At 39.2% G+C, this 13,030-nt stretch overlaps 1 non-coding gene across 1 annotated transcript; it reads left to right on the top strand.

Annotated features, from left to right (window-relative positions):
* The first annotated feature begins 220 nt into the window (after window positions 1–220).
* On the top strand, window positions 221–293 carry TRNAV-UAC (transfer RNA valine (anticodon UAC)). The gene has a single exon. It is a non-coding gene; the product is annotated as a tRNA-Val (tRNA).
* Window positions 294–13,030: the final 12,737 nt, after the last annotated feature.

Below are 13,030 nucleotides of genomic sequence, written 5' to 3'. Positions count from 1 at the left end.
CTGCGTCAGTCCATCTCGTCCAAGGACTTTCTGTTTTTCTCTGACCCTCTAATTTACCAGGCATAATGTCCTTCTCCAAGGACTGGTACCTCCTGATGACACGTCCAAAGTATGTGAGACGAAGTCTTGCCATTCTTCGTTCTAATGAGCATTCTGGCTGTACTTCTTCCAAGACAGATTTGTTAGTTCTTCTGGCAGTCCATGGCAGTATATTTCCTGTGGTTCCATGGTGTAGTGGTTAGCACATCTGCTTTACACGCAGAAGATCCTGGGTTCAATCCCCAGTGGAACCAACAGCCATCAATCCTTCTACTTCCTGTGCTTGTTTACAGATTCACCTCCTTCTGTTATTTTCTGGTAGCATCTGTCTTCTCCCAGAGTGTGCTCCCTTCTCTCTGTGTCTAATCTGCTGTTTTTATGTCAAGTGTAAGTAGGTTTAGGATAAACCTTCCACTGATCTGGCTTCCCTGACCCAAAAAACAAACCCTATTCCCAAATGGGATTTCATTCACAGGTATGTTGTCGTTGTTCTTTTTAGGTGCCATCGAGTCGGTTCCGACTCATAGCGACCCTATGCACGACAGAACGAAACACTGCCCGGTCCTGCCCCATCCTTACAATCATTGTTATGCCTGAGCTCATTGTTGCAGCCACTGTGTTAGTCCACCTCTTTGAGGGTATTCTTCTTTTCCGCTGACCCTGTACTCTGCCAAGCATGATGTCTTTCTCCAGGGACTGATCCCTCCTGACAACATGTCCAAAGTGTGTAAGATGTCAGTCTCGCCATCCTTGCCTCTAAGGAGCATTCTGGCCGCACTTCTTCCAAGAAAGATTTGTTCCTTCTTTTGGCAGCCAATGGTATATTCAATGTTCTTCACGAACACCACAATTCAAAGGCATCAACTCTTCTTCAGTCTTCCTTATTCATTGTCCAGCTTTCACATGCATATGATGTGATTGAAAATAGCATGGCTTGGGTCAGGCGCGACTTAGTCTTCAGGGTGACATCTTTGCTCTTCGACACTTTGAAGAGGTCCTTTGCAGCAGATTTACCCAATGCAATGCGTCTTTGGATTTCTTGACTGCTGCTTCCATGGTGGTTGATTGTGGATCCAAGTAAAATGAAATCCTTGACAACTTCAATCTTTTCTCTGTTTATCATGATGTTTCTCATTGGTCCAGTTGTGAGGATTTTTGTTTTGTTTATGTTGAGGTGCAATCCATACTGAAGGCTGTGGTCTTTGATCTTCATTAGTAAGCGCTTCAAGTCCTTTCAGTAAGCAAGGTCATGTCATCTGCATAACACAGGTTGTTAATGAGTCTTCCTCTAATCCTGATGCCCTAATCTTCTTCATATAGTCCAGCTTCTCCAATTATCTGTTCAGCATACAGACCAAATAGGTATGGTTTAAGAATGCAACCCTGACGCACACCTTTCCTGACTTTAAACCAATCAGTGTCCCCTTTTCCTGTCCAAACAACTGCCTCTTGATATATGTAAAGGTTCTTCATGAGCACAATTAAGTGTTCTGGAATTCCCATTCTTCGCGGTATTATCCATAGTTTGTTATGATCCACACAGTCGAATGCCTTTGCATAGTCAATAAAACACAGGTAAACATCCTTCTGGCATCTCTGCTTTCATCCAGGATCCACCTGACATCAGCAGTGATATTCCTGGTTCCATGTCCTCTTCCGAATCCAGCCTGAATTTCTGGCAGTTCCTTGTCGATATACTGCTGCAGATGTTTTTGAATGATCTTCAACAAAATTTTGCTTGCATATGATATTAATGATATTGTTCTATAATTTCCACATTCAGTTGGATCACCTTTCTTGGGAATAGGCATAAATATGGATGGTCCTGTCAGTTGGTCAGGAAGCTGCCTTCCATATTTCTTGGCATAGAGGAGTGAGCACCTCCAGCACGGCATCTGTTTGTTGAAACATCTCAATTGATATTCCATCAATTCCTGGAGTCTTGTTTTTTGCCAGTGCCTTCAGAGCAGCTTGGACTTCTTCCTTCAGTACCATTGGTTCCTGATCATATGCCACCTCTTGACATGGTTGAATATTGGCTAATTCTTTTTGGTATAATGACTCTCTGTGTTCTTTCCATCTTCTTTTGTTGCTTCCTGCATCATTTAATATTTTCCCCATGGAATCCTTCACTATTGCAACGCAAGGTTTGAATTTTTTCTTCAGTTCTTTCAGCTTGAGAAACACCGAGTGTGTTCTTCCCTTTTGGTTTTCCATCTCCAGCTCATTGCACATGTCATTATAATACTTTACTTTGTCTTCTCGAGAGGCCCTTTGAAATCTTCTGTTCAGTTCTTTTACTTCTCAATTCTTCCTTTTGCTTTAGCTGCTCGACGCTCAAGAGCAAGTTTCAGAGTCTCCTCTGACATCCACCTAGGACTTTTCTTTCCTTCCTGTCTTTTCAGTGACCTCTTGCTTTCTTCATGGATGATGTCCTTGATGTCATTCCACAACTCGTCTGGTCTTTAGTCTCTAGTGTTCAATGCGTCAAATGTTTTCTTGAGATGGTCTGCAAATTCAGGCGGGATATACTCAAGGTCGTACTTTGGCTCTTGTGGACTTGCTCTGATTTTCTTCAGTTTCAGCTTGAACTTGCATATGAGCAATTGATGGTCTGTTGCACAGTCGGCCCCTGGCCTTGTTCTGACTGATGAGACTGAGCTTTTCCATCGTCTCTTTCCACAGATGTAGTCAATTTGATTTCTGTCTGTTCCATCTGGCGAGGTCCATGTGTATAAAAAAAAAAAAAAATAGTCGCCGTTTATGTTGGTGAAAGAAGGTGTTTGCAATGAAGTTGTCGGTCTTGCAAAATTCTATCATTCGATCACCGGCATTGTTTCTATCCCAAGACCATATTTTCCAACTACTTGTCCTTCTTTGTTTCCAGCTTTTGCATCCCAATCGCCAGTAATCATGAAGGCAGCTTGACTGCATGTTCGATCAATTTCCTACTGCAGCGGCTGATAAAAATCTTCCATTTCTTCATCTTTGAACCTGGTGGTTGGTGCATAAATTTGAATAATAATCTTGTTAACTGGTCTTCCTTGTAGGCGTATGGATATTACCCTATCACTGACAGCGTTGTACTTCAGGATCGATCTTGAAACGTTCTTTTTGACGATGAATGCAACACCAATCCTCTTTGAGTTGTCATTCCCAGCATAGTAGACTATATGATTGTCCAATTCAAAATGGCCAATACCAATCCCTTTCAGCCCACTAATGCCTAGGATATCAATGTTTATGTGTTCTATTTCCACAGGTAAAGGGTTTCGAATTTATAACCCATATTGTTGGAGGATACAATTCAACCTGTAACAATACATAAAAATTATAATTAACCCTTTAAAAAGCTGTGAAACTGTGTTCTAAAGTGGCTGTGTCATTTTACATTCCCACGAGCACTGTATAAGAGTGCCAATTTCTCCACATCCTTGGCAACCCAGGTTATCCTCTATGTTTTCTGGTAAAGAAATACAAGTAGGTGTGCAATGGTAGCTCACTGTGGTTTCATTTGTGCATATTGACTATGAGGAGCACTGGTTGCACTGTGGTTTCATTTGTGCATATTGACTATGAGGAGCACTGGTTGCACAGTGGTTAAGAGCTACAGCTGCTAACCAAGAGGTCAGCAGTTTGAATCCACCAGCCACTCCTTGGGAACCCTATAGGGCAGTTCATCTCTTTCCTATGGTTCCTATGAGTTGGAATTGACTGGACAGCAATGGATTTGGATTTTTTTTTTTTTTTTTTCGTTTAATGACTGTGATGTTGAACATCTTTTCTAGTCCTCATTAGCCATTTGTATTTTTTCTCTGGGGAAAAGTCCATTCAAATACTTTGTGTGTTTTAGATTTGTCATTTATCTTATCGTTATTGATTTGTAAAAGTTCTTTACGTATTCCGGATACAAGTCCTTCATGAGTTACATGATTTACGGATATTTTCTCCCTGCCTATGGTTTCTCTTTTCATTTCCCTAGTGGTGTCTTCTGAAGGGCAAAAGATTTTCATTTTGATTCAGTCCAGTTTGTCAATTTTTCCCTTTATGGATAGTGCTTTTGGTGTTATATTTAAGAACTCTGCCTCACCCAACGTCACAAGGATTTTTTCCAACGTCTTCACCTAAAACTTTCATAATTTAAGCTCTTATATTTAGGTCTATGATCCATTCTGAGTTACTGTTTGTGTACCATTGGAGGTAAGGCTCTAAATTCATCTTTTTTATGTGGATATCCAATTGTCCCAGCAATATTTGTTGAAAAAGCTACATTTTCTGTGTTGAATTATCTTTGTATTTTTGTGAAATAGGTTGCGATGAGTCAGAAACCATCACTTGGCTATGAATCAGAAGATTCTATGTTTCACTCTGACTGGCTAAATATCTTACAGAAAAAAAAAAATTCATTTGTCGTTTTCATTTATAGAAATCGATCTAATTTTTTCAATGAATATTTTGGGTGATAACAAATAGCACTATTGTAATGTTCTCAATATTTTGCTCTTTGTTTTAGTCTTGAAAATATTTTTAAAATAGCCCCTTAAGGACAGCAGAGTTCTACAGCCATTGGGACAGATTCTGCTTTAGACACCATCTTCAGAAGTGATTCCATCCACGGTCAAATGGATTTCCTTTGCACCACTGGCCCCGACTAAGGATTACTGCTTCTTCCTTGTGTGAAAAGAAGCCATTTCCAATAATATTGAGGCATGTCAATCTCCACCATTTTAAATGAAAGCAAGCCATTGGCACAGTAATCAATTCGTCTAATACCGCATTCACTGAAAATACTATTTTAGTATAGTAAATAACTTCCATATTTCCAAATTGTATATAAAAGAAATAGTTATAGGATGATTATAATTTTAGGGATTATATTTTTCTAGTTTCATTACATAAGAGCATTTCAAGAATTGGATCAATGGTAGAATTTCTAAATTCATTTCCATTATTTTTGAGTATGAAGATTTATGTGCATATCAATTATAAATTGGGTACAACATTGTTTTATGACTTACCTATGCTCTAAAATCAAAATCAGGACATCGAAATACACTTCTCACGTAGTCATCACAACATTTCTCTGTGTCAGGATGTCCTCTTGGTGCTTTTTCAAAATGATACAAAATTTTTAAGTCCAGAACTGCTACCAACCTGGCCCAAACTACCTGCATCTCTAGCCTGAATTACTGTAGTAACCTAACAAACGTCCTACTGCTGGTTAGCCTGTCTCCAACCTTGATCTCTGTTTTGGGTGCTGGGTTGTGCCACCCAGATTTCTTTCTTTCGAGACCAAGGCATTCATTTCCTCAGCTGCCAGGAATGTTGCTCCCTCATGGCACCAAGTGAGGCCCTCTCGAGGAATTGCCCTCAGCTGAAAGGAACTGTCTCATTCAGGTCATGTTCCCTCTCTGAAAGCAGCCTACAGTAATGACTGCTCACTACATGCCTATAAAGGTCTGACTCTCTTGCCTCAACTCTGAAGGGCCATCCCATTTCCAGAGCTCCTTAGGCAATCACCTCAGGCCTGTGTTGCTGCCTGCCAACTTTTCCCCTTCTAATACTGCTTACCTCACTCCCTCACAGGTATTGTTCCATCAGCATTCCCTGTTAAAATTCTTGCACACAAACATCTAATCCACGTGAATACAGCTTGTGCCAGGAGTGGTCCAAGGAACCATACAGTAAATGGGATTTTGGAACTGGATCACTCTCTATTGATATGGCAATGAATCCTATGTCATTAATATAGTGAACCAATGTTATCCTCTCCAAATGTCCTGACACTCTAAATATCCATGGACCATGTATGGCTCAGGATGTAATACTTCTCCTTCAATACTTTCATAGAGGTACTCTGCCTTTATATTTTGCCCTAAATTGGAAATTAATCAACTTTAGCCTTTCACGGAGTGCAAAGAAGAGCCATCTCTCCAGGACTTAGGAATACACAGGGCAGATCCACCAGAGATCCTCCTTCCCATCTGGGGAGAAATCCTCATGCCCTGATCAACCTGATGCTTTACCAGGTCTCAGGATCCTTCTCAAAGTCTCCTTGGGGTAGGAAGGATGAAGGAGCACTCTCTAGTGAGTTTTTCTCTCGGGACCAAATAGATAAGTTCTAGAACATCTTATTTTGCAATGGAGGACTGAAGTTCGTTTGTGCTGGAGGTAGTTTCTTTTCTTTTTCTTTTTGTGGGAGTGCAAAAAGAGGAATTAGAAAAGAAAGAGAGAAGCTTGAAAAAAATAGTGTCCCTTGGTCATAATTAAGATTAGGTTAATGACAGTCTCCTTCGAATGAGTGAAGAGGGAGATAACAAACATAGTTCCTGGCACAGAATTCTTGGTGGTATGAGGATCCCATGTTTCTCTGTTCCCTTCTCCCTTTATTTCTCAAAAGAGTTTGGCTTAAGACACTAACTAATCTTGAGGACCTCATCGATATAACTGCTGCTAATCCATCTTATTACTTCACAGTGAGAGGAGTTACAACATATAGGGGAATCACATCAGAAGATGAAATGGTAGAGAATCATACAATAATGCAAGGGAATCATAACCCAGCTAAGTCCGCAGATATTTTGGGGGGATACAATTCAATCCATGACAGATTTTAAAAAAAAGAAAACAAAACTTTGCTGCACTCACTTCACACCCAGATGCACTTTGAAAATACATACACTGCTATAAAATCTAGATTAAATGTCAGCTTTATGTCTTTAATCCTCAGTAGTGACACCTACCCAATTACTCCCCCTCAAAAGTGACTGTGGTGAAGAGAAGAAACAAGGGGTATTTGGAACAAGTGACATAACAGCTTAAGGTAGAAATTTTAGTTATAAAAGGAGGTTAGTAGTGGGGATGTCATTGGGGATGGCATGTGTGTGTGCTCCTTCTACTTGTCCTTTCTTCAGGGTCCAACATACTGTGTTCCCATGTGACCGTCAAGTATTTTCTGTACCTGATTATCTCCTCTACCTGACTGTCTCCTCATCCTTTGCAAGGCCTTTTCTTACCGCTGAAATAGGTACTTCTAGTTTTATAGTAATCCCAGTGAAACACAATGCATATTTTCCTTCTTTCTTTCTTTTAAGCTATCATTTGGCTTCCAATATAATCTCTGTCCATGAAGACAGATTTTCTTTTTTCCTTTTCTGGATCTGCAGAACCTAGAACAGTGCCAAAGTCAGAGTGAATGTGTGAAACCTCTTGATTTTCTCCTGACTATCGAGCCACGAGATTGGTGAGATATGCCATTTGTCTCTTATCTTAAAAATGCTTCTCTTGACCCAACATTTCCCTCTAGGTGTTGCCCTATTTCTCAGATAACTTTATAAAACCAGCTCTTCTAAAGAGTTCGCCAGATTTGCTATCTCCAGTTTCCCGTCTGCTGTTTTGAAATCCACTACATTCTGCCTTTTTGACACCCCCAGTTCATGGAAACTTCCTGTCAAGATTACCAATGACTCTTCTCACTTTTTCAAGACCTTCTCTTCCTTGACTTCTCTTATGGATTCAGTTGTGTCCCCTCAATACGTGTTGGAATGAAAACCCCTGTAATGGGGATTTAATCTCATTTGGGAATTGGGTTTTCTTTGTTTTGTTAATGAGGCCATATCAGTGTAGAGTATGTCTTAGATGAAACCACTTATGAGATACAGAAAGTACAGATTAGGCACTGAAACAAGGGAGGACAAAGTGGGGAAGACAGAAGCACATGTGGGGATCATCCACACCCAGGATCTCTGGGGTTATAGAAACTGAGACTAGGATTTTCCCCAGGGGGGACAGAGAAAGAGCACCTTCCTTTGAGCTATGCCCTGAAATTGGACTTCCAACCTTTAAACTTGTGAGAAAATAGATTTCTGCTCTGTAAAGAAAACCACTTGTGGGATTTCTGTTACAAGAGCACTAAGAAACTAAGACAACTTCTCAGTGTCAATAAACACACTTACTGTCTTAAAACATTTTTTTTTTCTTTCCAGGACACTGCTGTCCTGACAGCATTTCAACCTACCTCTCTGGTGAACCCTATTCAATGTTCTTTGAGTCTTTTGCCTTTCTTCTCCTGTTTTATAGTAGAGTGTCTCACAGATTGGTCCTTGAACTTCTTTTCTATATACACTCACTCCCTGGTAATTTCACCCATTCTCATGGTTTAACTCATCTATATGCCTAAATCATCTCATAGTGACCCTATAGGACAGAGTAGAACTACCCCATGAGGTTTCCAAGGCTGTAAACTTTATGGAGCTTGGTTGCCAACCAGAAGGTCGGGGTTGGGAATCCACTAGCCTTGGCAACACGATGGGGCAGTTCTACCCTGTCCTATAGCTTAGTTTGAGTTAGGATTTACTCAACGGCAATGGGTTGGGTACGGTTTGAATCTTTATGGAAAGCAAATGCCACATATTTCTCCCGTAGGATGGCCAGAGATTTCAAACTGGTGACTGTTTCATTAGCAGTTGAGCACTTAGCCACTTGACAGTAAAGGGTTTGATTTTTTGGTTTATATGCCTACAAATCAGAAAGTTGTATCTATAGTCTATACTGCTACGTTAAACTCCATTCTTGTATATACAACTGATTTCTTTGCATTACCATTTGGATGTTTTCTACTAGGCATATAAAAGTGAATATGTCTAAAACTGAACTCCCAATATTTCTTTAATAATCCTGCTATATCCATTTCCATTAGTGGCAACTCAGTTCTTTGATTTTTTCAGGCAAAAAACCTTCAAGCCATCATTGATTCCACTCTTTCTCTCGCACCTCACATTTACTTTGTCAGAGATTACTCTTGTCTCTATCTTTAAAATATATAAAGACTCTGACTACTTCTCACTACCTTGACTGTCACCATATTCTACATTGTAGGAGGAGACTCCAGAAACAAATTTAATCAAGAGATTTTTATTAAGCAAAAACAAACACAGTCATTGCAATGAAGTATCTTCCAGTGTGCACTGGGCACAAGAGACTAGCAGAATCCAGAGAATAAGAAACAGGGCTTCTCTAATACACTCTTACAGAAAAGAGTAAATTAAGGAAAATTGCATCATTCTCAAAGGTGGGAAACAGAATATATGGGAATACATGATTGGTTTAAGGAATCTTTGTTGGCTAGGTTCCATTTAGTTACTCTCGGAAGGTTCCCTTGGGAACAACCTAGCAATACCTGCTCTTGGCTTAGCGACTTGCAATTGCTTCTCAGGTCAGTCAGGAGGAAATAGCAATACATTGCTTTGTGAGAGCTTAACTTCCCTGTACCATTGCAAAGAGTTAGGCACGTGAGAGGCAGAATATAAGGATGTTGGATGTCCCAGGGATGGACTGTATAGAGTCCAGTCTTGCAAACCACTCCCACTGAGGTAGGCATCAGAAGTCACCATCATTTTTTTTTTCTGCTTTCCAAATGCTTTGTCCATTTGGTCTAATTAACATGATATATTAATGTAGTGTTATCCTCTGCAGATGTCCTTACTGTCCAAATATCCATGGACAATATAAGGCTCAGGAGATAAAAGTCTATTTAGGGCTCAGGAGATAAAAGTCTCTTTAGATGCTTTCACAGAGGTACTCTGTCTATTACATTTTGTCTAAATTAGAAATTAATGAACTTTAGCTTTTCTTTCTTTTTTTTTTTTTTTTCTTAGTGGTTCAATGACATCAAGGAGAGCCATCAGTCCTACTTCCCCAGAACTCTTAAATGTCTACATTATTGTTTGCACTGGATGCATTGGCATCCTATCCCAGTTTGACAGGGATAGATGTCTTAACAATAGCACTACTGCAACATGCTGAGGACATCCATATTCCACCTAGCACTAGGAGTGGGGTCTTCATTGCCATATGAATGGAGAGTAAGCCAGCTACAAAATCCCACTTAGTGTGTGGCTCCTTGGACCACTCCTGGCGCAACCTGTATTCACATGGATTAGATATTTGTGTGCAGGAAGTTTATTAGGGAATACTATGGGAATAGCACCTGTGAGGGTGTGAGGGAAGCATGATTAGAAGGGGAAAAGTTGACAGGAAACGACACAGGCCTGAGCTGATCCCATGAGGAGCTCTGGAAATGGGATGGCCCATCAGAGTTGAGGCAAGAGAGTCAGACCTCATGTCTAAAGCAGAATCTGTTTCCCCAGACTGTAGAACTCCGTTGTTCTTAGTGAGATATGTTAGAAACATTATAAAGAATAAAACAAAGAGAAAAATATTAACAAAATCAACTGAATAGTATTTTTTACAACCAAAAATATTTATTTTAGAAAATTAAATTAATTTCTGTAAATGAAAAATACAAGTTTTTTTTTTTTTTTTTTTTTTTTCCGTACGATATTTAGGCAGTCAGAGTCAAACACAGAATCTTCTGATCAGAGGAAATTGATTTGTTTTTAAACAACGATCCTCAGCCTTCAACACAGAAAGGACTGTCTTTTCAACAAATAGTGCCGGGGCGATTGGATAACTACACCCAAAAAGCTGGATTTAGAGCCTTATCTCAGACCATTCAAAACATTAACTCAATGGATCATAGACCTTATTGTAAGATGTTAAAGTATAAAATGATAAAAAGTGCTTATAGAAATTGAGTAATCCTAGTACTGCCAAGAATTAATGAAGTGAATTTGTTCTGACAAAATGTTTCACATAATATGTAACATTTTCTTAATGTGTCAAATTCAAAGCAGTCTCCAACATGTCTTTAAGTAATTCAGACTAGATTAAACATATGGAATGTGTTTTCTTAAAGGAATTTGGATGGATATACGTAGTTGTAGAAGGTTGGAGGAAATCTGTAGAAAATTGAAAGGAGGTAAAGTAGCTGAGATGAGAAAAAGAAAAGCATGGGAAAAGAATTTAGATGGATACTCAAAGTTATAGAAAGTCAAAAGAAGGTCAAATAGAAAGTTAGTATGCCACATAAAAAGGGTATGTTTATGTGTATCGGGGGTTTGTGTATGTGTATTGAAGGATTATGAAATGAGAAATACGAAAAAAAGACAAGAAATTTTAAAAGCTTGTTAAAAGAATGAATTTGATTGATATAGTCAAAGTTCTTATATTGCTACAGCTGATGGTTTGATGAGTTAATTCATGAGAATTTTTGAAAACTTTTATATCAAAAAACAAAAGAGAGAATTGAGTTTCTTCTGTTAAACTTTTCCTTGTTCACTGGGTTAAAGAGTTGGTTTTATTCTTGTGCAATCTGCCTTCAAAGTAAGAGTTCTAACAGTAATTTCCCAAACATGATAAACACCTGACAATTTTGAAATCTCATAGAAAGTCACAAAAGATTTGTTTCTATTACATAAAGAGAAAAATACTAAAAAGTTTCTTTGGTATGTTATGAATTACATGAAACACATTGTCAAGTTGAGATTACCAAATTTTCTTTGAGTTAAAATTTGTATGTCAGGATTTTATTATTTCAGTTGCTGACTTAGATAGGTACTGCTTCCTTTAAATCTAGTATCATCAACATTGATATTTTTGCCTTTCAAGACATGATTACTTTGACCTTTGAAAAAAAATCAGATGCTATGTGTTTTCAGTCATGTTGAATCAAGAAGTCTTTCTGAATTTATGTTTTGAGTCATGAATTTTGATACATACTTTGTGGGCAACACATGTTCCAGCACAAGCTGCAAAATCCATTTAGTTGCATTGATTTTTCAAATATCTCACACACACACACACAGAGGCACACACACCCACAACCCAAAGACACCAGGGCTCCCTATCACACACAGGAATCCATAAATATGCTTATAAGTCTTACCTTGCTGTACACAGGCCAAAAGAGACAAAGGTTTGACCCAACCAGACTTCCTGGATGCACTGCCTCATTCCTAAACCTCCTACATTAGTGAATATTCCCAAGAACTTTTCTATCATTTTTCAACATTACTCCGATCCCCACTGGAGGGCAGCCAATGCTTTCAGTGGGAAAGTCCCCTTCCAAGAATCCTAAAATCCCCAAAATGTGGACACTTTCTTTCCAACCTGTCATGAAAGTGTTTTAACTGGGAAATCCTCATTGTTTACCCATGAAATTTTTTACTACTATTCAAAAGTTAAAAAACTTAATAATCCTGATATAATCTTGGTATTTCCTAACTATTTAACATTATGTTTCAAGATTATTATCTCTTATATCTGAAGGTCCTGAAATTAATGTTAACCATTCTGCTTTAAAAATATTTTTACCAAAAATTTTTAAAATATAATTTATTTAGCCTTAAAACAAAAAACCCAGCCTTACATTACTTATATAAATAATTCCTCTAAAGTCTTTCACTTTTAAGTCATATTAACGACATCATGTTAATTAAACCAGATGAACAAGACCTTTGGAAAGATGAAAAGAATTGATGGAAATTTCTAATGACACTTGACAACCGAGGCCCTAGCGCTCGATTTCAAAGCGGAGCCCTTTCCATCTAAGCATTTGAAACCCTCGCTTGACAGAAAACCTGGACATCCCAGGCTCTGAATCTGAAGGGAGCCAAGTCCAGCGGCTTCACGCACACCGGGATCTGTGGGGCGGGCACTTTCTTCTCCTGAGACCCGCCTCCACCCACTTGGAAACCAGGGAAACAGAGAGGAACCAGGCAGGGGAGGCGCTTGCAATCCCTGGGGCTGGTGGAAGACCAGAGTTTCAGCCAGTCTACTGACTTGGAGTGGTTTTTTTTTGAGGGACAAGGTGTACTGCTTTCCAGCTCAGGACCACACACAGGGCAGGAGAGTTGGTGCGTTGGTCACAATATATAGGATCTTATATGTTGGGTTCACAGGGAGACTCTCCCGTATAAACTTAGTTCCTTTCTAAGTTCAAAAACACATGTTTTCCCACCCTATTTCATAGCAAGACCTTTCCTATCTTCGGCAAACCCGATAACCGCCATTACGATGAAACTGGCCTTCCCTCTACAGAATAGAGTTTTTCTAGATGCCCCAGGCTGGATAATCTTAAAGCCGTCTTTTC

The sequence above is a fragment of the Elephas maximus genome, chromosome 1 (genome assembly GCF_024166365.1).
Source record: "Elephas maximus indicus isolate mEleMax1 chromosome 1, mEleMax1 primary haplotype, whole genome shotgun sequence".
NCBI lineage: Eukaryota > Metazoa > Chordata > Mammalia > Proboscidea > Elephantidae > Elephas > Elephas maximus.
The sequence above is the reverse complement of the archived record's forward strand: the minus strand, read 5'-3'. Positions and strand labels throughout refer to the sequence as shown.